The sequence below is a fragment of the Salvelinus sp. IW2-2015 genome, linkage group LG18 (genome assembly GCF_002910315.2).
Source record: "Salvelinus sp. IW2-2015 linkage group LG18, ASM291031v2, whole genome shotgun sequence".
Taxonomy (NCBI): domain Eukaryota; kingdom Metazoa; phylum Chordata; class Actinopteri; order Salmoniformes; family Salmonidae; genus Salvelinus; species Salvelinus sp. IW2-2015.
This window is the reverse complement of record NC_036858.1, coordinates 47643344-47668470: the sequence shown is the minus strand read 5'-3', so window position 1 is coordinate 47668470 and position 25127 is coordinate 47643344. Positions and strand designations below refer to the sequence as shown.

General features: G+C 43.2%; 1 protein-coding gene across 6 annotated transcripts in view; it reads left to right on the top strand.

The window, feature by feature from the left end:
• zmiz1a (zinc finger, MIZ-type containing 1a) overlaps positions 1 to 25127 on the top strand; it is a 213517-nt gene that overhangs the window by 104403 nt on the left and 83987 nt on the right. For 5 of the 6 annotated variants that reach the window (XM_024007209.3, XM_070448556.1, XM_024007206.3 and 2 more), the window contains exon 3: positions 6239 to 6312. The exons of the other annotated variant lie outside the window; for it this stretch is intronic. The gene's annotated coding sequence lies outside the window, so the exon portion shown is untranslated. The remainder of the gene's footprint in view (positions 1 to 6238; positions 6313 to 25127) is intronic. 6 annotated transcript variants of the gene reach the window in all.

Genomic DNA, 25127 nt, shown 5'->3' with positions numbered 1-25127 from the left:
ATGTATCAGGGAAAAGCTCCAGGTGGTATCTGATGCTACCTGAGACAGATGTCTATGTATCAGGGGAAAAGCTCCAGGTGGTATCTGATGCACCTGAACAGAATGTCTATGGTATCAGGGAAAAGCTCAGGTGGTATCTGATGCTCGAGACAGATGTCTATGTATCAGGGAAAAGCTCCAGGTATCTGTGCTACTGAGACAGATGTCTATGTTCAGGGGAAAAGCTCCAGGTGGTATCTGATGCCCTGAGACAGATGTCTATGTATCAGGGGAAAAGCTCCAGGTGGTACTGATGCCCTGAGACAGAGTCTATGTACAGGGGAAAAGCTCCAGGTGGTATCTGATGCCCTGAGACAGATGTCTATGTATCAGGGAAAAGCTCCACGTGTATTGATGCCTGAGACAGATGTCTATGTATCAGGGGAAAAGCTCCAGGTGGTATCTGATGCACCTGAGACAGATGTCTATGTATCAGGGGAAAAGCTCCAGGTGGTATCTGATGCTCTGAGACAGATGTCTATGTATCAGGGGAAAAGCTCAGGTGGTATCTGATGCTACTGAGACAGATGTCTATGTTCAGGGGAAAGCCCAGGTGGTATCTTGATGCCCTGAGACAGATGTCTATGTATCAGGGGAAAAGCTCCAGGTGGTATCTGATGCCCCTGAGACAGAGTCTATGTATCAGGGGAAAAGCTCCAGGTGGTATCTGATGCCCTGAGACAGAGTCTATGTATCAGGGGAAAAGCTCCAGGTGGTATCTGATGTCTAGCCCTGAGACAACACTGTTATGTATCAGGGGAAAAGCTCCAGGTGGTATCTGATGCCCCTGAGACAGAGGTCTATGTATCAGGGAAAAGCTCCAGGTGGTATCTGATGCCACTGAGACAGAATGTCTATGGTATCAGGGGAAAAGCTCCACGGTGGTATCTGATGCTCACTGAGACAGATGTCTATGTATCAGGGAAAAGCTCCAGGTGGTATCTGATGCCCCTAAGACAGATGTCTATGTATCAGGGGAAAAGCTCCAGGTGGTATCTGATGCTACCTGAGACAGATGTCTATGTATCAGGGGAAAAGCTCCAGGTGGTATCTGATGCTACTGAGACAGAGCGTATGTATCAGGGAAAAGCCTCCAGCGTGGTATCTTGAGCCTGAGACAGATGCTATGTATCAGGGGAAAAGCTCCAGGTGGTATCTGATGCCCTGAGACAGATGTCTATGTATCAGAGGGAAAAGCTCCAGGTGGTATCTGATGCTACTGAGACAGATGTCTATGTATCAGGGGAAAAGCTCCAGTGGTGGATCTGATGCCCTTGAGACAGAGTCTATGTATCAGGGGAAAAGCTCCAGGTGGTTCTGATGCCTGAGACAGATGTCTATGTATCAGGGGAAAAGCTCCAGGTGGTATCTGATGCCCTGAGACAGATTCTATGTATCAGGGGAAAAGCTCCAGGTGGTATCTGATGCTACTGAGACAGATGTCTATGTATCAGGGGAAAAGCTCCAGGTGGTATCTGATGCCCCTGAGACAGATGTCTATGTATCAGGGGAAAAGCCCCAGGTGGTATCTGATGCTACTGAGACAGAGTCTATGTATCAGGGAAAAGCTCCAGGTGGTATCTGATGCTACTGAGACAGATGTCTATGTTCAGGGGAAAAGCTCCAGGTGGTATCTGATGCTACTGAGACAGAGTCTATGTATCAGGGGAAAGCTCCAGGTGGTATCTGATGCACTAGACAGAGTCTATGATCAGGGGAAAAGCTCCAGGTGGTATCTGATGCCCTTGAGACAGAGGTCATGTGTATCAGGGGAAAAGCTCCGAGGTGGTATCTGATGCCTCCTTGAGACAGTATGGTTATTGTCAGGGGAAAAGCTCCAGGTGGTATCTGATGCACTGAGACAGAGGGTCTATGTGTATCAGGGAAAAGTCCCGGTGGTATCTGATGCTACTGCGAGACAGAGCTCTATGTATCAGGGCGAAAAGCTCCAGCGTGTATCTGCATGCCCGGAGACAGAATGCTCTATGCTATCAGGCGGCAAAAGCCCTCCAGGTGGTATCTGATGCTACTGAGACAGATGTCTATGTATCAGGGGAAAAGCTCCAGGTGGTATCTGATGCACCTGAGACAGATGTCTATGTATCAGGGGAAAAGCTCCAGGTGGTATCTGATTTTAAGTACCACGGCATCATACTTGATTCCAACCTCTCTTTTAAAAAGCAAATAAAAAAGGTAACTCAAATAACCAAATTCAACCTAGCTAATTTCCAAAACATATGAAATTGTTTAACTACATGTAACAAAACTATACTTCAAATCTATGATACTCCCCCACTTAACATACTACCTGACTAGTGTGGCCCAAGCTTGCTGTTCAACATTAAAACCCATTCAGTCTGTCTGCAAACAGGGTCTCAAAGTACTTGATAGGAAACCCAATAGCTATAATCACTGTTACATTCTCAGAAAACATGAGCTCCTGAGTTGGAAAAATCTTATGCAATACACTGACGCCTGTCTTGTATTCAAGATTCTAAATGTACAGGCTCCCCCTCTACTCAGTACTTTTGTTGAACAGAAAACCCAAACCTTATGGCAGCAGATCCACAAGGTCCGCCATGAGAGATGACGGTATAGTTCCCTTAAGGAAAAGCACCTTTAGTCAATCTGCTTTCAGTGTGAGAGCTTCCCATGTCTGGAATACCCTGCCATTAGTCACACACACAACTGTGGTTAATGTGCACTGTCCCTGTAAAAATAAAAAATAAACTCAAACTGCAATCCACTTTAATGACCTGACATTGTTCCACGTAATGGAAACAGATTATAATGTTAGAATACATTAACTTCCTGCTCAAATTCACTGGTGTTACCTAAACAATCAAACCAAGAATCAATAATCATCAGAATACATTATCACAAAACGTTTCCTTATTTACACCTGAATCTCTTACAGCCCAACATATCCCAGCGCTCACAACCAACTCTCCTATTTTTACCATTAGGCAAAAATATAACCCCTACTCAAACAACGTTCTGCCTTACCTCTATCGTAAGATAAAAAGCAAACTTTACAACTTTCTCTTCTCTTTCGGCTTCACACTTATGAAATGTCCAAGACTTTAAAAATAACATGTAAAGCGCCAAATTTATTCATTAGATTTAGGTAACTGTCTCTTCCTTGATTCAGTTATTTAAATACGACTCCTATTCTCAATATGTTGTTTAGGCAACAGACAACGTATTACATCGAAATCGCCTCGCAATTATTTTTAATGAATTAGTCTTTCAATTTAAATTAAACAAGCTATTAAAACGTTCTGTTTATATCTTAAACAAACACTTACGACCGTATCTTTCCAGGAAAAATATACCAATAGTTGAATTACAATCAGAAACCCAGATTTTAGTCAGGGCATTGTCTGGGAAACAAACCCGGGCCTCCCGCGTGGCAGGAGAGATTTTTACCACTGAACCACCAATGCTATTTAAATGACTAAGACTCCCCGCAAATAAACCCACTTTACAATTGTCTGTAGTCGTAAAATCATGCACGTTCTACCGAGACAATTCCCAGAAAATAGCCCTAATTTAAAGGTCCAAGCGTTACTCCGGCGATGATTCTCACATGCCAAATGAATAGATTAGCAGTCAAAGAGTAAAATCGACATTCATAGACTACGAAACAGATCTTGCGCCTTTTAATAAAAGTAGATTATGTTTTCTCATGCAACGTATTTCAATTACTTTACTACATCACATTAATCACGCAATGATAATTAGTTTGATGGATACCCTAGGCTTTGTACAACATTATAAATTACGTTGAAATTCCATCTTAATTCGCTCTAACTTTATGGAAAATGGTTTATTCAATAAATCCAGCAACTCCTCTCATACTGGGAAGAAAAATAAAATATTTTCAGACCTTAAGGGCAGTTTTATTTCAAATGTAGTACCCAGACGGAGATAATCCAATAAGCATTTATAGGTACATCGTTAGGGTAAGAAAAAGTGGACACACTCCAATCGGTTTCTAGAGCACAATTTCCCAGACATTGTAGACAGTTTAATAATGCTTAAAACCTCATCTTTATCAAATTACCCATTAAAGATACCAACTCAAAACCTACGTACGTCTACGAATGGGTGGTTTAAATTGTATATAATTATATTCTCAGCATTACTTTATCAAATCTCTAGTAATCGATTATACACACATTCAATTGATCATATTTTCATATATTCACAGAATCCATATAAAACGTAAGAAATTCTTAGGTACTCACACAGAACTTCAATGATCACCCACACAGGATTGGTCAGATGCTCACACAGAACTGGTCAGATGTCCACACAGAACATCAGAACATAATTGAACGGTTATCCACACAGAGTCAACCTACCGCGCCCACACAGAACACTTTTACAAAGATTACCGACACGGGATTTCAAACCCTGTCTATATGTACAGGGAAACCCATAATGTAATCAAAATATTACCTAGTGGTCCCAAAACAAAATACTCACACAGAGTAACCCAGGGCATATCTGGCTAGCACATTTTAAATAATTGGAATTCACCACCTCTGAGTGTCACTTAGACAGTCACACAGACACTTTCAGAACGAGGCCCTTCTTCCAATAGGGCTTCACCAAGTACCGTGTTTCACACAGAACGCGCAGTCACCTTGGCCCCTCACCCCCACAGACCGCACCAATCCCCACTGTGATCAATTCAGTGTCAGGACGGCTCTAGGCCGCCCGCAACCGACCAGTGGCAGAGTATCTTTGAGTTCGCAAACTCTCAGATTACTCTCCACTGACTCGGCCCTGCTTACGCCTCCAAGGTGCCCCCCTCACAAAGGAATACACACTCAGAGCCTACGTAACAGAGGCTTTTCTAAAAACTCGACTTCAAGTGTGGTTTGCTCACCTCTTTCTTAAAAAAACAAATTTCGAGATGTGCCTCTGAGCTGCCTCTCAGATCAAAGGTGGGTCCATCTGCTTCGTTCTCGAAGTGTGGTTTCCCTGAGATCCCAAGTTTGAAGGATCCCTCGTGCACGATTTGCCCAGATCTTCAGGAGCGGTCACCGAGTGAAGATTCACGTCCCATCCCCGTCACCAAATGTGGTGGCTTATTTCTGCTTTACCAAATGAGGAGAGTTACAAACTTCACACACCAGTCAGAGTTATACTTAAACTACATCTTTAATAATAAGAGCTTTGCAATAGCATTTGACTTTCAATGATGCACCATTTCTAATGAACCATTGGAAGTGACAACAGAAAAGTACAAAGATCTTTTATAACCAAGATACACCCCTCTCAACCTACATGACGAACCACAGATCTTAGGAACAGTTCACAAAGGGACTTTATAATTGCAAAAGGAGTATTCCGTAGCCAGATAGCATTCGCTATAAATTATCGTTCAGTTTGGTCCCTAAGACGAGGTTCTACTCTCGTTCCTGGTACTTCATAGCGCACAAACATTACCTCATGTTATCTGGAATGCTCTTTAGGTTTTATCACCCAAAGACATCGTAAATCTCCTCTGTCAGTGCTATCTCATAGAGGCCCATCCTCAGTAGAACACACACACACAATAGTTAACAGAATACTCTATTCTGTTGAATAAAACAACCATTATAATGCAATACAAGCATTATAACATAATCTTGCAATTTTCCACGACACTTGTCAAATGCTCCTCCAGCACGCACAAGATACTAATACTTTTCATTTAACACAGATGTTATTGCAAAAAAACAAACTATTTCGATGGCAATAAAAAGTGATAATTTACAGTTGTTATTGTTCGTCTTTTGGAAGATTATGGAAGATCATATTTTACTACTAACCTGTCTGATAATAGTTACCAACGACAATGTATGCATCATCATAACATCCATCTACAATGAATGATGGTTAGCAGAAACAGACCCAGACTGGTACCCAGATTTGTTCCGCCTGCCTTGTAAAGTGTTGCAAAATGATGGTAACTTTCCCCAAATCCCGAGGTTTTCCAGATATCCTGGCTCCAGGTTCACGGATTTCTTGCTTATACCCATCTGATTCAGGGAATTTTCCAACCCAGGATTACAAAAAAAACATGGGAATTTTGGGAACGTTATTGGAATTGTTCAACCCTACTCCTGTACCAAACCTAATATTTTCTACATGTTTTGTACTGAGTGGTCCTAATATGTTCTCTGTTTTCTGTTCTTCATTCCAGGCGTGTTCTATGATTGATGAGGAAGTAGCGAAGGCTTTGGTTAATAGGAAACACAGGAACCTCCCTCTCCACTGGTAAGACATGGTGATTTACGAGCCCTCTCTGCTCATCATGCACAGCATCTGCTCTCACAGACAGACACAGCTGCATCCCAAATTGCACTCTTTTCCCTATTTAGTGCTCTACTTGTGCCCAGATGGAGGGACTTTAAAGAAAACAGAAGCAGTCCTGTTGGGTTTTTATGCTTGTCACAGACTTTGGAAATTGGGGATGCTGTTTGAGCAACCAGAGAGGACAGGCAAATTACCATTTTGATTGGTATTGTTTTGGCTAGAAGAGAGGGGCTTTGACAAACTATTGCTTGACACTGTCCTTCCCTCCACACTCGACAAGGCATCTGTAGTTAGACCAGCCGCACCCTTTAGCCAAATGTACATCTACTGTGAAACCATCATAGAAACCAAAGAAACCATCATCATAGAAGAAGCATCATTGGTCCTTTGTTATGGTTGATTTAAAGAGGGTCACATTTTGGTTGTTTACATGAGAGTAACAGGGCCAGTATTCATAAAGCGTTTAAGAGTAGGAATGCTGGTCTAAGATCAGGTTCCCCCAGTCCATATCATTTCATTAATTGTAATCTAACAGGTACAACTGATCCTAGATCAGCACTCTTACTCTAAATAGGGGCCCGGTCCAATTAGAAGCTAACCCAGATTACTCTCCCGTGAGTACTGCAACGGGTGTAGGGTGAAGCATTATCCTGGGTCAGTTTTGATTTTCCCCACTAATGATTAAGGTTTGGACTGGGGAGGGAAGCTGATCCTAGCTCTGTACCCTGGAGCTCTGAAACGTGAACAGCCTTGTAATTGCCAATGTTGAGCCAATTCTCATTTACCACCTCTGACTATTGATCTGTCTCTATCAATACCAATATCAATCTCCAGGAGAAGGCTATGGTTGTGTCCAAAATCGCACCCGATTTCCTATATAGTGCACTGGGCTCTGGTCAAAAGTAGTGGCCCATATAAGGAATAGGGTGCCATTTGGGACGTGGTCAACAACAGAAACCCCAGCTGCCTAGTTTCTCCCACCAAGTAATTGCAGCAGTAGAGAGCTAGCGTGTACCTAGCAAACAATGGAAACATGGCTGAATACAGAATACACACAAATGATCCTTTCATTACATGAGGGTATAGAGCAGTATACACATATTGGATCTTTTAATGAGTGCGATTCAGTCACAATATGGAGCTGTGTTGCTCTTTTCTTACCATCCTGGTACTGACCATTCTTTTGGGTGAGTATTCTTGCTGTGTTAGTTACAGTGTTACAGGATGCAACATCTTTGTGTAGAACGTGTGTAGAACATCATCAGTGTTTGTGTACATGTGATAAAACATCAAAGGCTGGAAGGTGAATATCTTTGGTGGTATTTTCACATTCTGCAGTATACTAATAAAGGGGAGGAGCCAGATTGCGAGAAGAGGGAAATATGAAGGGAGAGCGAGGGAGAGAGATGAGATGGGAGGAGAACGAAACGAAGGAAAGAGGGAGAGAGAAAGAGGGAAAGACAGATGGAGCTAGAAGTGAATAATAGATGCAACCTGTGATTTGTGAGAAGAAAAGAAAGGAGAGGCTGAGAGAAACCTCAAGTCATGCATATCATATTACGCATTTTCCCCATTACCACATTTTATTATCGTGTGTGTCTGTGTCTGTATGTGTGCAGTCACATTAGCCAGGATGGTTGCCGAGCTCTAGTGCTGAGCGATTAACCAAAATGTATTTTTTTTCTGCGGATATTAAACAACTAATTGACCGATGTCTGTTCAATTACTTGAATTACATTTAGTTAGTTTTTTTGTGCGATCACAATGCGCTGTTTCTCTAGAGAGAAATCTAATTATTCACAAGAGAAATTTAGTCAAGCACTATAGGGACGTGGGCTGAAGGGAGTTGTAGTTGTCATTAGGCAAATATTCAACCTAGTTCAGCGCAGAAACATGGTAACTAACTACAATGGCCACAATCCATTGCGCCTGTTCTTTTAGACTCGGACAAAGACGGACAGCCTACATCCAAACCGCATGAGAGAATTGTACAGAACACAATGACGAGAGGGATAGAAACAGTTCGTAAAGTAGCTCTATCCGGTTGATAGTTGTGGTAGTTGGTAATAAGCAGTCTTGAAAGTATGCCTTATTTACTTTGAAGAACTATTACAATTATTTTGTTAGACAGCTCTGCAGTATACTTAAGCAGCTACTAGCTAGCCAGATAGCTGTTAGCATAGCTAAATAGGATGACTCAAAGACAGTACAGTAAGGGGAGCACAGAGATAATGTTAGATAGTTGTCTGGCTGGCCGCTAGTGTCTGAGCAGAGATGCGAATGAAGGAATGAAAAACGAAGTAATATATTATTATTTATAGTAATCTCCTATTTTTCTGTTGATGTCTACCCAATGTGGACCGAACAGAGACAATGGAATGTTTTCAATATTTTGACAATTGAATGTTCAGTATTTTGGGCTTTGGAATTCCCATTAAAAAGCCGTAAAATCTTTTTAATGTAATTATTTCATAATATATTTAATGTTTCAAAAAATTATCGTAACCGAAATCAAAAACCATGATTATTTTTTAAGAACCGAAACATAACTGAACCAACTTGGAACATAAACACACTGCGAGTGTGTGTGTGCATGTGCGTATATATGCAGATTGGATGTATTTCAGAACTGCACTGTTGACTCACTGCTCTGAAGAAACAGCCTGTTTCTGTTAGCAGCTATTGGCTATTGCGCCATCTCAGAGGGAAGCTAGTCACTGTATCAGAACGAATCTGAATGAATAACATCGTTTCATCTAAATGAATAAAATCATCTGATTATGACAATGCCATGTGTTCTATTTCTACCTCTCTCCAGTCATTTGGTATTCTGATAAGTTGAGTGATAGTCAGTGATACTGTGTGATACTGTGTGATACTGTGGGGTACTGTGTAGTACACAGAGCTGAAGTCTTGATTGAGAGTCGTAATGCGCTCACTGCTTTTCACAGATTAGTAGGTCATTTCTGTGTCAAACTAAAAAGATTGATAGAGATTAAAAAGCAGTGTTGTCCGGTTATCCAACATGGCCTCACACAGACTAGTGTGTGTGTGTGTGTACTCCCGCATGTGTATGTGTGTCGATAATACGAGCACACGTGTCTGTGTGTCTGCTCCGTAAATGCATATGTGAATAATGGGGTCATTCTTCAGCCTTCTTCTGTGTGACTGGGCCGGTACAGTGGTGTGGTTTCCCCTCCGGAGGCTGAGAGCCAGAGAGGGGGAGCTGGAAATAGCTGTGCCTGGGTCAGTAGCGCCACAGATGGGCCTCGGGGCCTCTCTCTCCCCCCTGAACAGTCTGCCTGGATGGAGGTGCTGTCAGACAACCAGACCACCTTTTATCCAGGTCACATCACATGAATGATGAATAGGCTTCATTCAGTCAAACCAGGGTCGTATTCATTAGTGAAAAACGTCGCAAAATATTTTTTGCAATGTCTTATTGAACAAATTCAAGTAGGCCCCTCCCCGTTTCAGCCTGTTTGCTTCAGTTTGGTTCCGTTTATATTGTGTACTGTAAGCCCCAGGTAGTCTCCTCACATATGTGCAGAAGTAGTATTGCTGATGTTGTGGTATACATATTTTATGTTGTATTCCATTTGGCTCTTGGTTCATCATAACCTAACAACTTGGATAAATAGACAATATTGATATGAACACAATTGTTATGCATATTCAAATCACACTCAATATTAATTCAAATGAGAGAGGGTCCTTAGAGCTGGGAGCAGAAGCTGTAGTGTACTATATTGTAGATGGTTGTGTACTGTAAGTAGTAAGTAGGTAGCTTTGACCGAGCAATTGATTTGTAGCAAGGGCAGGTATTGCGTGTCACTCTGGAACATTGTGTCATAATGGGGGTCACACACACACTTGCACACCCGCTCGCACATACACACACACACACACACTGGTGCTGGATCTGAAGATTCAGTCAATTGGGTTACATTTGTTTATTGAAGGTGAAAAAGCAGCATGGTAGAGCCATGGGATATGGTCCCAGTAGCATTCGTAACCACGCAGACTAAATCAGATTATCAAACATACAGTTAAGAGGATTATTTCAGATATTTTTACATTGGCCAGACACAAAATCTGCAATAAAAAATATATTATTTCAATTTAGTTTTTACTGTCCGTCTGTTTGTCCACCATTTTCTTTTGTCATTTTTCCAATTGAAAGTGTAGCCATTTTGAACTTGTTCAGACGTTTTCTAAATGCTATGTGAATTGGGGTTTGTGTGCATTACGAGATCATTATTTAGCCCATCCCTGTTATAATGAGCCCAGTGAATCACACACACATGTTCTAATTTAGCGTATACAGCCTGTACACAGTCCCAGGACAAGGCTATGCCCATAAGTAGTATTTATTTGTGATAACAGTATTTGTTAAAGGAGAGTGTTACAGCATTACAGATGTAACAATATCCTATTTCACGCATGGATACAAAAGCTCTTCTGCATGTAGGCTACAGTACCTGCATCAGGATAGCAGCTAACCTGTTAGCTTCTGATATCAGACAGTGTACTTTGATAGCTAGGTGTGCGTCCCAAATAGCACCCTATTCACTATAGGGCTCTGGTCAAAAGTAGTTCCCTCTATAGGGAATACGGTGCCATTGGGGACACACACATAGCTAACAAGCTCTGTAATCAGATCTAACCTAATCTGATAACTGCTTTTACAAGCTACCAGTTGTTGTATTTTCCTGTGGAGAGGTAGAGTGTTTGCAGAGCAATAGAGGGTAGATCTATCTGAAATGTCAATGGGAAAAATGATATTTTTAAATGTCAGTGTCAGACATAATCACAAGGTAGATAGATGTACCTAGTGCTATATGGATACAACATGTAGGTGTGTGTATGTGTGTGCGTGTGTGTGTGTGTGTGTGTGTGTGTGTGTGTGTGTGTGTGTGTGTTCTGCAGCAGTGAAAGGCTGTATGTCAGCGCCACGGGGCAGAGAGGCACAGAACAAAGCCTTAGTGAAGTAGCCTGCTAATAATCTGAGGGCCTGTACAATGTCTGGAGACATTCTTCCCAAAACGGTGCACGCACAAGCGCGCATGTCTCTCTCTCTCTCTGTCTCCTTTCTGCCTGGTCTGCTGCAGAAAAGAGGTTAGCAGAAGTAATTTGTCAGGGGGGGATGGAAGGGGGGAATGAGGCAAAGGAGGGAATGAGGCAAAGGAGGGAAAAAGGCTGAAGTGGCCAGATTGAGTGGAGGAAGAAAGAGCAGCTCTTACAAGCTAACATGTGGGCTAGTTCTGCTTCCCAGAGGGAGAGAGAGAGCGAGAGAGAGAGGTATTTCAATCTTTAGAATTGTGTATAAAACACAAGCACTTCATGACCTATCGTTAGGCTGGACAATAGAACGAGTTAAAATTCACCCAAGGCTGAAAAACAGCAAAAGAACGTTGGCTAAGCTGGAACACTAGCACGAGCTAAACATACACATTGTGAGAAATATGGCGAAATAGGCCGGCATACCTCTCCATAGGAAAACAATGGGGGGAGCTCAGCGTTCCAAGGGAAAAAAGTATTTTGGGGCTAGCATTTGATGACAACCGAGCTCGCTGCCCAGACTTAAATAATTAGAAAGAGGATATTCTCATGATTAAAATGGCGTCTGACTTGAAAAAAAATCRAAATATACACATTGCGAGATATTTTGCGAAATAGACAGACATGCCTATATTTCCCCTATAGGAAACAATGGGGCGACCTCAGAGTTCCATGAGTCATTTTTTGTTGTTGTTTACATTTTAACAGTAAACAACGTGAGCAGGTCTCATTGCCAACAAGAGCGAAGCAGGCATTGTGACGTTGAACAATAAGCTGGGAATAGAACGTTCGGAAGGCGAGTTGGTGCCACGGTGCTCTATAGAACTAATAGGAGCTGGCAGGGTGAAAAATGCMCTAAAATAAGGCCTGTTTTTTTTCGTGATTACTTCAAAAACGACGGCAAGCAGCTGGGCAATATGGTGATATTATGAAACTGGGCTCCATGGCGGATGCAATGAACTAGTTTTTATCAGAAAAAAGTGTTGTTAAAAATGTCAGCCTACTATGTTGATTGTCCACAGTACATCCTCCTGGCAATGTCATGTGTCCAGCCTACTATCTTCTCCACAGTACATCCTCCTCCGCTGTGTTGAACCCTCCATGCCTCGCTGTGCCACATGACCAGAGCAGTATAGAGTAGAGGAAGTCCTGTCTGGCTCTGACTGGGACTAACGCCACACATAACAGGGATAAAGCCGCTTTAACCGGGATTATAACGGCCCGTCCCTGTACTGTATACCTCTCTATATCTGTGAGAGAAGAGAGAGCTGCACACCCACTCACCACAGATCATCTTTCATCTCCAAATCTGCTTTGGCTACGGGGGTGAGGTTGTGTGTGGGGGGAGTACACATACAGGCAGACACACACACACACACACACACACACACACACACACACACACACACACACACACACACACACCACACTTGCAGCTGTTGCTGATTGATGTAATCTCTGATTCGGACTGCCTTTTGTTTCACAGACTGAACATGGAGCGGAGTGGGCACGTTATGGCTGTCTTACAATACAAACACACCACGCGCATGCACGCACACAGACAGCATGCACACATACATACATACACGCACACATACACACATGCACGCACACACATTCATATGCACGGGCATAAACCTGCATTTGTTGACGGAAACTATGGAAAGGGTCTAAGTGGAGTATTTAGTCTCGGACAGTATCTGAGCTCAGAAAGCTGGCATTCCACTATTTATCCACATGAACTCTCTCATGGAGACACCCACGGGTTATACAATACCTGAACACACTATACAGTAATTATCCTCCTCTTCACCAGACAATTGACACCTCACAGTCATCTTGTTGATTAAAATCATGAGAGGGCTGACAACATAAGAGTATATGGACGTAGGAGTATTCACAAATATTTCAGTTAAACACGGCTTTGAAACTAGCATGATCAGATGGAACCTACTGTCCACCTCTGACCCCCGCTTGAGTCAGAGCTGGAGGTGGTGGTTTGAAGAGCCTAATTGGTGGCACTGTGTGTGTGTGTGTGTGTGTGTGTGTGTGGTGTGTGTGTGTGTGTGTGTGTGGTGTGGTGTGTGTGTGTGTGTGTGTGTGTGTGTGTGTGTGTGTGTGTGTGTGTGTGTGTGTGTGTGTGTGTGTGTGTGCGTTTAAAGGAGATGAAATGTTTTGACTGCATAAATGGCTGTGTAGAAGGACTCTATGTGTGTCTGTGTCAACAAGATCTCATAGTTTCTCATCCGAAATTTGACGTATTATGGATGAAAGTCTATTTTTACTCATTCATTCTGCGTGGTTACAGGGTTAATTCAGCGTGGTTACAGGGTTAAAACAGAAACAACTCAAAGGTTAACAGTATAGGCATTAATTCCGAGTGGTTAAGGTTAGGGCTATGGTTTAAGGAAAGCTTAACACTAGAACAGCCTGGCCTTTCAGCCTACAATACCCGCTAGAAAACGTGGCCGGGCGTCTCCTTTAGCATCAGAGCCATATCACCTCACAAGGTGCGCAAACATAAGCAACACTTGATAAATAGTGCAGAAACTATTAGAAAGGATTAATTGCATGAATTAAAAAAATAGATAGAGTCAAGGATATGTTAAGTTCTACTTCTACTAAGTCCGAGAAGAAACATAGGCTTTTCGTTTCGCTTACAATAAAACAATAATAACACAACCAGCCAGGTGAAATGATTTGCTGTATTCCTAAACAAAAGCACCAGTGCATGAACAATTGTAAAGAATGACTTGTATAAATAAATAGCTTATTTTAATTTGAAGTTTATTATGTTACTAGTTTTTGCTTAGTAGCCAGATCAATGCTGCGTCATGTGCTGAATGCATGTACAGCACAGATATTCTTGGAAAAAGAGACATTTGGAAATTGAGCTGTACCTCTTGAATTATGAGAGTTATTTGACAAAGGTAAATGTCATAGAAACTGCAGAATATGTTCTAATACTATATAGAAATCACAATGTTTTACCTGCATGTGACTGAAAGCGATGCTCCTGTCCCTGCATTTGTTAATTACAAGATGCGCCCATCTCTTCATGTACAATTTAACAACTGATAGGCCTAATATTGTCACTCATCAGATTATTGAAAATGTAATCTTGTCTATAGGCTAACTCTTACGTGTGAAATTAGTTTTGGTATAGTTTGGGTATAGTTTACGTGTAGTTTTCATGGGCTGGCTTGGCAGGCTGACTTGCATCATTTGTTTCCCCCTCATCAAGTTCGATAGAGTCAAAGATATGTTTTGCATTATTCTAAAAGCCTACTGCAACACATATCATGTTTTCGTTTCCCTTACAATACATTTGATTTGTAAGAGAGTTACAGTAAATTAAACAGTCATGTAACAGCTTCTTTTTACAAAGTAAAACGTGAAAGAGAATGGTATCAACACCCAAGGCATTCGGTCAAATTATTTGCTGCTGATAAATAGGCATAACACAAACTCATCATTACACTATTGTTGTTTTAAATTAAATCAACCTCTTCACCTTCCTTATCATTCAGTTAGGCCTAATTTAAATTCAATTATGAAGTAATGTGCCCAAGTATCGCCCATTCATCCATTATTCATTCAGTTGCTAGCTAATTTGTCCTATTTAGCTAGCTTGCTGTTGCTAGCTAATTTGTCCTGGGATATTAACATTGAGTTGTTATTTTACCTGAAATGCACAAGGTCCTCTACTCCGACAATTAATCCACACATAAAATGGTCAACTGAATCATTTCTAGTCATCTCTCCTCCTTCCAGGCTTTTCTTCTTTGGACTTTAAATGGCAATTGGCATCTAACCTTCATAGTTACCACGACGACCGACCTAACTCAGTTCATCTTTCAATCACCCACGTGGGTGTAATCAATGAGGAGATGGCACGTGGGTATCTGCTTATATAAACCAATGAGGAGATGGGAGAGGCAGGACTTGCACCGCGTTCAGCGTCACAAATAGAACTGACTTATTYTTTAGTGCTTGGCAACGCAGACGCTCGTTGGCACAATAATTGAATAACATGTATGTTTACATTTATTTTGCAATGCTCGCGCACGCAACACAAGCGGTGTGGTCAGCATGTTAGGATTAGGTGTGGTAAAACAGGTAAAAAGGCTCCAAATACTTTTCTGTTTGTGATTAAGAAAGTCTGACAAATGAGCAGTGTAAGATACAAACATTTAGGAAAAGGACAAGGAGCAGGAAATAGCTTTTTTTGGGGCATTTTATTATTTTTATTATTATTTTTTTTTTTTAAATCAATGCAACATCAGTGGCTGTTAGCCTATACAGTTGAAGTCGGAAGTTTACATACACTTAGGTTGGAGTCATTAAAACTCGTTTTTTCAACCACTCCACACATTTCTTGTTACTTAACAAACTATGGTTTTGGCAAGTCGGTTAGGACATCTACTTTGTGCGTGACACAAGTAATGTTTCCAACAATTGTTTACAGACAGATTATTTCACTTATAATTCACTGTATCACAATTCCAGTGGGTCAGAGGTTTACATACACTAAGTTGACTGTGCCTTTAAACAGCTTGGAAAATACCATAAAATGATGTCATGACTTTAGAAGCTTCTGATAGGCTAATTGACATCATTTGAGTCAATTGGAGGTCTAAACAAGTCTGGTTCATCCTTGGGAGCAATTTCCAAATGCCTGAAGGCACCACGTTCATCTGTACCAACAATAGTATGCAAGTATAAACCACGTGGGATCACGCAGCCGTCATACCGCTCAGGAAGGAGACACGTTCTGTCTCCTAGAGATGAACGCACTTTGGTGTGAGAAGTGCAAATCAATCCCAGAACAACAGCAAAGGACCTTGTGAAGATGTTGAAGGAAACAGGTACAAAAATATCTATATACACAGTAAAACGAGTCCTATATCGCCGTAACCTGAAAGGCCGCTCAGCAAGGAAGAAGTCACTGTTCCAAAACCTCCATAAAAAAGCCAGACTACGGTTTGCAACTGCACATGGGGACAAAGATCGTACTTTTTGGAGAAATGTCCTCTGGTCTGATGAAACAAAACTAGAACTGTTTGGCCATAATGACCATCATTGTGTTTGGAGGAAAAAGGGGGAGGCTTGCAAGCCGAAGAACACCATCCCAACCGTGAAGCACAGGGGTGGCAGCATCATGTTATGGGGGGGCTTTGCTGCAGGAAGGACTGGTGCACTTCACAAAATAGATGGCATCATGAGGCAGGAAAATTATGTGGATATATTGAAGCAACATCTCAAGACATCAGTCAGGAAGTTAAAGCTTGGTCGCAGATGGGTCTTCCAAATGGACAATGACCCCAAGAATACTTCCAAAGTTGTGGCAAAATGGCTTAAGAACAACAAAGTCAAGATATTGGAGTGGCCATCACAGAACTGAAAAAGTGTGTGCGAGCAAGGAAGCCTACAAACCTGACTCAGTTACACAAGCTCTGTCAGGAGGAATGGGCCAAAATTCACCCAACTTATTATGGGAAGCTTGTGGAAGGGTATCTGAAACGTTTGACCCAAGTTAAACAATTTAAAGGCAATGCTACCAAATACTAATTGAGTGTATGTAAACTTATTTTATTATTTTTTTGTATTTTCACCCCTTTTTTTCTCTCCAATTTCATGGTTTCCAATTGGTAGTAGTTACATTCTTGTCTCATCGCTGCAACTCCTGTATGGACTCAGGAGAGGCGAAGGTCAAGAGCCATGCGTCCTCCGAAACACAACCCAACCTAGCCACACTGCTTCTTGACACAATGCCCAACCCAGAAGCACCAATGTGTCGGAGGAAACACCGTACACCTGGCAACCGTGTCATCGTGCACTGTGCCCAGCCCGCCACAGGAGTCACTAGTGCACGATGAGACAAGGATATCCCTGCCGGCTAAACCCTCTCCTAACCCTGACGACGCTGGGCTAATTGTGCGCCGCCCCATGGGCCTCCTGGTCGCGGCCGGCTGCAACAGAGCCTGGGCCCGAACCCAGAATCTCTGGTGGCACAGCTTGAACTGCAGTGCCTTAGACCACTGCGCCACTCAGGCGGCCTGTATGTAAACTTCTGACCCACTGGGAATGTGATGAAAGAAATAAAAGCTGAAATAAATCATTCTCTCTACTATCATTCTGACATTTCACATTTTTAAAATAAAGTGGGGATCCTAACTGTCCTAAGACAGGGAATGTTTGCTAGGATTAAATGTCAGGAATTGTGAAGAACTGAGTTTAAATGTATTTGGCTAAGGTGTATGTAAACTTCCGACTTCAACTGTAGCTGTTCTAGTGTTAAAGATGCACTATGCAGAAATCACTACTATTTCCTGGTTGCTAATATTCTATTAGTTCCCTTAATTTCAGTTTATGTGACAAAACAAGGAAGTATAGTGTAGATAATCATTGTACCATCTAAACCACTGTGAAATATATTTTCCATAACCAAAAAGATTGTATTTTTAGCTGTTTGAAGCTGGTGTAAAAAACGTAAACTAAAAGACGCAAAAACAAAACTTAAGAACGGGAATGATAGAAATAGCGCACATAGAACAGATCTACCACTTCTTAGAGTTGCTTTCAATGAGAATCACATATCTATAATAAACATGTCTATTAGAATTTGGCCCGGTCGCCCTAAAAGTTACATATTGTAGCTTAAAAACAATATAATTACCATTAAGTTTCATCAAGTATTCTCACAGCTTGCTACAGCATTGTGAGCTACTGTGGCGCTGTGATCTGAGCAGTGTGCTTTGGCTCCGAGCATCAGTAGTTTGCGCCCAGTGCTGGGCAATAGTTTTATTTTATTATTATTTTTATATGCCAAGGAAGGCATATATCAACGTCCGAAATCGAAGTCTATTTCTAGTGATCATGCTGGTCTGTGTAGGCGAAGTGAACGTGGGTGCCTGCTTGCCTGTGATACAAAGGCCCATGGGAGATTGTATATACTATGTGATGGAGAGAACCATGTTTCTTTAATGACACTGAGAGGACAGCTTTGGTGTGGGCTCATTGTTTCCTCTTACCACTCTTCTACTCTTTACCCTCTTCTCTCCTCTTCCCCCTCTTATCCACTCTTATTCCTCTTCTCTCCTCCTCCTCTTCGCCTCTTACCCCTTTTCTCCTCTTCTACCTCTTCTCTCCTCATCCCACTCTTCTCTCCTCATCCCCCTCTTCTCTCCAGGAATCTGGTCATTTTCTAATGGTGTGTTGTAGATGTGTGTGGACCAAAGTCTGACTGTGTCTTTGTGTCACAGTAAACTACCCCCCACAGCTGTATGGAATCATCACAGTCACTATAGCACCAAGACACTGGGCACTTATAGGAACATTCACCACACCTTGTCTACAGCTGTAGAATCTTTAAAAATGTGTTTTACTTTTCTCTCTGTGTGTGTGTGTGTGTGTGTGTGATGTGGTGTGTGTGTGTGTGTGTGTGTGTGTGTGTGTGTGTGTGAGAGAGTGAGAGTGTGTGTGAGTGTGGCAGCCAGAGGGCTAGTTGTCTTCAGGGTTGAGGCTGGAGTGGAAACACAGAGTGTTAGGTTTCAACCTGGACTAACAGGCTGTAGACTGGGCATCTATCTATAGGGGTGAGAGGTCAGAGGTTATACTGGGAGGTATAGTGGAGGACACACACAAGCACCCACCCACACACGCCCGGTAGCACTCACATCTGTAGCCATGAAGTGCTCACATCAACACCATCATCCCAGACACCCTGGACCCACTCAATTCGCATTGGTGCCCCAACAGATCCACAGATGACGCAATCTCTATTGCACTCCACACTGCCCTGTCCCACATGGAAATGAGGAACATCTATGTGAGAATGCTCTTCATTGACTACAGCTTAGCGTTCAACATCATTGTACCCTCCAAGCACATCACTAAGCTAAGGACCCTGGAGTTAAACACCTCCCACTGCACCTGGATCCTGGACTTCCTGACGGGACGCCCCCAGGTGGTGAGGGTAGGCAACAACACATCTGCCGTGCTGACCCTAAACACGGGTGTCCCTCAAGGGTGCGTGCTCAGTCCCCTCCTGTACTCCCTGTTCACCCACGACCGTGTGGCCGCGCACGACTCCAACACCATCATTAAGTTTGCAGGCGACACGACTGGGGTAGGCCTGATCACAGACGACAATGAGACCTATAGACTGGGCATCTGTGTGGCAGTGTGGTACCAGGACAACATCAACGTCAGCAAAACAAAGGAGCTGATCGTGGACTACAGGAACTGGAGGGCCAAGCACACCCTCATCTACATCAACGGGGCAGTTGTGGAACAGGTCGAGAGCTTCAAGTTCCTCGGTGTATAGATCACTAAACAACTATCATGGTCCACACACATCAACACAGTCTTGAAGAGAGGTACGACAATGCCTCTTCCCCCTCAGGAGGCTGAAAAAATGTGGCATGGGCCCTCAGATCCTCAAAAAGTTATACAGCTGCACCATTGAGAGCATCTTGACTGGCTGGATCACCTCTTTGTATGGCAACAGCTTGGCATCCGACCGCAAGGCTCAACAGAGGGTGGTGAGTACCACTACATTACTGGGGCCACCGAGTACCTCTATACCAGGCGGTGTCAGAGGAAGGCCCTGAAAATGATCAAAGACTCCAGCCACCGAAGGTATAGACTGTTCTCTCTGCTAATGCACGGCAAGCGGTACCGATGCACCAAGTCTGGAACCAACAGGACCCTGAACAGCTTCTACCCCCAAGCTACAGTATAAGACTTCTAAATAGTTAGTTAAATAGTTAACCAATAACTACCCGGAAGATCTGCATTGAACTTTTTTTGCACTAATCTCTTTTGACTCATCACATATGCTGTTACTGTTTATTATCTATCCTGTTGCCTAGCCACTTTATCCCTACCTACCTAAATTACCTCATATCCCTGCACATTAACACGGTACTGTTACCCCGTGTATATAGCCAGGTTATAGTTACTCATTGTGGATTCATTCCTCGTGTTATTATTTATTCTTTTATTTCTCTTTTTTCCCTCTGCATTGTTGGGAAGGGCCCGTAAGTAAACATTTCACTGTTAGTCTACACCTGTTGTTTACCAAGCATGTGACAAATTAAATGTGATTTGATTTGACACACACATACACTAACAGTAGAGAAAGTAGAGAAACCAGGCTGTATTGACCCAGCTCTGCACAGCCCAGGCTAAATTATACTCTCCTTGATGTAAGGGATGTACTGGTGTGTGCTTTATGTGTGTGTATTTATATGTGCTTGTGTAAGTCTCTGAGATTGTGTTCTTGTGAGGAGAGAATGGGGTGGTGTGTACACACACACACACACACACACACACACAACACACACACACACACACACACACACACACACAGAGCTCCCAGTCCTCTCAGCTCTGTGTGCATCGACCAGGCTCGGTAATGGAGAAACGCCTGCCCAGCAAACAAAATCAATTCCGTCTTTTTCTCTTCCAACCTGCTCCTCGTTCTCTGCAATAAATGCAAAACACACAAAAAGCAGAGCAGCAGCTGAACATAAACACACCCATCTCGGGCATCCCGAGTGGCGCAGCGTCCTAAGGCGTCACTACAGATCCGGGTTTCGATCACGGACTGTGTCACAACTGGCCGTGACCCGGAGACCCATGAGGCGGCGCACAATTGGCCCAACGTCGTCCGGTTTAGGGGAGGGTTTGGCCGGCCGGGATTTCCTTGTCACATCGCGCTTTAGCGACTCCCTGTGGCGGTCCGGGCGCCTGCAAGCAGCCTTCCGGTCGCCAGCTGGACGATGTTTCCTCAGACACTGGTGCGGCTGGCTTCCGGGTTAAGCGAGTAGTGTGTCGAAAGCAGTGCGGCTTGGCAGGGTTGTGTTTCGGAGGACGCATGGCTCTCGACATTCACCTCTCCCGAGTCCGTAGAGGAATTGCAGCGATGGAACAACACTGTAACTACCAATTGGATATCATGAAAAAGGGGTAAAAAAGTATAAAAGAAAAAAGAAACAAACAGATTTCTGGAAAACCTGGGAATTTTGGGAAAGTTACCATCATTTAGCAACCAAAGTTCTGCTTCATAACTGGTTTCTTAAAGGTCAATACAGATAATGAAGGAAGTGTCATATTTCTGTGAAAAACTGCGTATCCCCTGAGTGATTGTTTATTTTTGGTCACTCCAGTTAATGAAGTTCAGGGATAACAAGGGATAAGATCAAGCCTTTTTTTCTGTTATGCAAGTCTCTCTCTCGTTCTCTCTCTTTCTCTCTCCCCTCTCTCTCTTTATCTTTCTTCTCTTCCCCCTCCACTTCTCTTTCTCTCTTCCCCTCCACTTCTCTTTCTCTCGCTCTCTTTCTCTCACCCCCCCCCCCTCTTTCTCTCCCTATCGCAGGGTAGTTGTATGGGATTATAGCAGGGCAGATTAGCGGGTGGCTGTACACTCTGTCTACTGTCAGAAAATCTAATTCATTTGTGTGATCCAGATGCTTTCCCTCAGCCGCCGTGTCTAAGGATTGTGTGTGTGTGTGCGTGTCCAGCCACAGCAGGGATAATCTTGTCCTCCCGCCACCACCGCAGCAGGGCAGTTGGACAGCTTTCCTCCGACTGAGAGGAGAAAGAGAAAAGATGAGGGAGAGTAGATAGAGAGAGAGCAATGAGAGAGCAGAGAGAGCAATGAGAGCAGAGAGAGAGCAGAGCAGAGAGAGAGAGCAATGAGAGCAATGGAAGCAGAGAAAGAGAGGAGAGCAGAGAGAGAGAGAGAGAGAGAGGGCAATGAGAGCAGAGAGAGAGAGCAATGAGAGCAGAATACTGTGACAGAATACAGAATACTTTAGAGAGCCATAACAGGCCAAATCTGGGACAGTCACTCAGTCAGTAATAATTCAAAGGGGGTAGGGGCTACGGGTTGATTTGCGATTGGGCAGTGGACTAGAGACCGGGACTTGCGTTAAAGAATGGGGTTGGTAGAAGGGGACTGGGCCGAGCGTTTGTGGAATAGGCTTGGTCTGCCGTTTAGCTAATAAAATGAAATAAATACAGTGGGCTGTGACTGGGCTGGTAGGGAGACGGTCTGGTTCAGAGCCTTTTGTGCTGCGGTTTATCCACTCACACGCGGTGAGGTGTTCATAAGAGTGTTACGAGGTGGCGAAGCCAAGAAGCCAAGCGTAGTGCCCTCTGACAAGGAGAGCCAGCCTCACACGGTCTCTAAGGCTGTGTCCCAAATGGCCCCCTGTTCCCTACATAGTGGTTACTTTTGACCAGAGCCCTATGGACCCCGGTCAAATGTAGCGCACCATATAGACAACTGGGTGCCATTTGGAATGGATTCTAATAATGGCAGGACGGGCCTCACATTTCTTAATTGACGTAACCTGCCTTGCCTGTGCTGCCTGACACCACTGTATCAAAGCCCTGTAATGCTGTAATGCCAGAGTTCCTCTCGCTGCTGCTTTGAGGTCAACAGGAACATAACTTTACTTCTTTTGGTGGCCTTTTCTCACTAACGGTCCTCCCTGTATTAACTTCTGTTGGTGTGTGTTGAGGCGTCTGCATGTTTCCCAGCTGAAACAGTTCACAAGCGTTGGTGCATATATTATGACATTTTGTGWCGTTTTTGTTCGTTTTGGAGTTCGGTAAAGTTTTTTTTTGTTTCGGTTGTTCGGGGCACACACATTTTTCTGAGGCAAGCCGAAATTTTGGAGTCGAAGTCTACGGCCCCTTCGTCGGTGATTGGTCAACAGTAGGGATTCTTCAATAACTTCTTTGTTGTCACTCAATGAGAGACGACTCGTTTTCATGCACATTTTTCATTGAGAAATACTGCACCAAACATCTTAGTTAGATCTTCGGCAAAAAGGTAAAAATAAATGAGCGATTTCTTTAGATATTTTAGATGAATTCTGACTATTTTGAGGAAGCGTATACTGGCTATGAATGGACAAACAGTACTATTTCCGCTTTTTTCTCATTTTTCACACAAAGGTCTTTTAAGGGAGTATGCGAGCACACTCGTTCGGTTAGCCGGCTAGCAGCCAGCCGAACTGAAGCATGCTGACCCCAGTCCTCACCGTATTGACTTCTGTTGGTGTGTTTTTCTCACTAACTGCCCTCACTACTGCTCTGAGGTAAATGTGTTTGCGGCAATGTTTTTAATGCTTGCTTTTTCTCTGTCCTTTCTTGTGTCCCTCTCTTTCACCCTTCTCATGCCTCCTAATCTCCTCTTGCCCTCCCCTTACTTTCTCTCTCTCTCTCTTTCTCTCTCAGTCACTCTTACGCTCTCTCTCTCTCCCCTCCTCCTACCCTCTCACCTTGCCTGTTGTCTTCACACAGGATGATTAGTAAACAGCTTTTCTCTGGATTTAATGGAGTGGCGCTTTTAAATCTGCTGGGATTTGTGTGTGTGTGTGTTTGTGCGGGGATCGAGGGGTCTACAGATACAGTGTGTTGCCCTGCTAACACGTGCTAATGTATGACTCTCGGCTGGTAGTAGTGGGATAATGTATTAGTGTGTGAGAACACACTCACTCAGACCACACACACAGACAAACACACACACACACGCACACTACAGATACAGTGTGTTGCCCTGCTAACACGTGCTAATGTATGACTCTCGGCTGGTAGTAGTGGGATAATGTATTAGTGTGTGAGAACACACTCACTCAGACCACACACACAGACAAACACACACACACACGCACACACACACGGAGTAGGTATAGGAATTAGGGTTAGTTTAGGGTTAGGATAGTTAGGGTTTAGGGAGTTAGGTGTAGGTTAGAGTTAGGAGTTAGGGTTAGGAAGTTAGGTTAGGAGTTAGGAATTAGGTTAGGAATTAGGAGTTATTTAGGGTTAGGAGTAGGAGTTAGAGTTAGGTTTAGGGTTTTAGGAATTAGGAGTTAGGTTAGGAGTTAGTTTAGGTAGGAGTGAGTTAGGGTTAGGGTTAGGAGTTAGGGTTAGGGTTAGGGTTAGGTTAGGGTTAGGATTAGGGTTAGGAGTTAGGGTTAGGAGTTAGGTGTAGTAGTTAGGGTTTAAGAAGTTAGGGTTAGGGTTAGGGTTAGGAGTTAGGCTTAGGATAGGGTTAGGAGTTTAGGGTTAGTAGGTAGGGTAAAGTTAGTTAAGTTTAGGGGTCCCCACGAGGATATTAGAATATAACGCGTGTGTGTGTGTGGCAGATGCACAGTATTATTACACACAGACATGGCGGATTAGAAGAACAGACACACGGTAAAACACTGGAACATGCACACACAAACACAAACCTGCATTAGGCCTAGTGAGTATGTGTACACAAAAAGCAGCAACGCACACACACGTGCAACTAGCAAAAACGGCATGAACTATATACAGCAAAACATGATTAACAATTTTAAAGACGGCTTCGTATGATTTAGCTGCTCATACGAGACTCTTTCCCAACCAACACACCCAATTTTACATTTGATGTTAACAGCTGTCATAGAAGGAAACAAGCTTCTTCTCTCTCAACGCAACGCCTGATTGGCAACACTGTTGGTGTGGTCTGAAGAGTGTCGTGTGTTGTGTTTGTTCTGTCTGTCTGTCTGTCTGTCTGTGTGTCCGCCTGTCTGTTTTCTTGTCCGGTCCTGTGTGTCCCTGTCTGATAACTGATCATCCGTGCATACGAGTACCTGTTGATCTAGTAACATACATGTCACATGCTAGCACTATAGTATACAACATGGAACTAGACTATATAACAACAT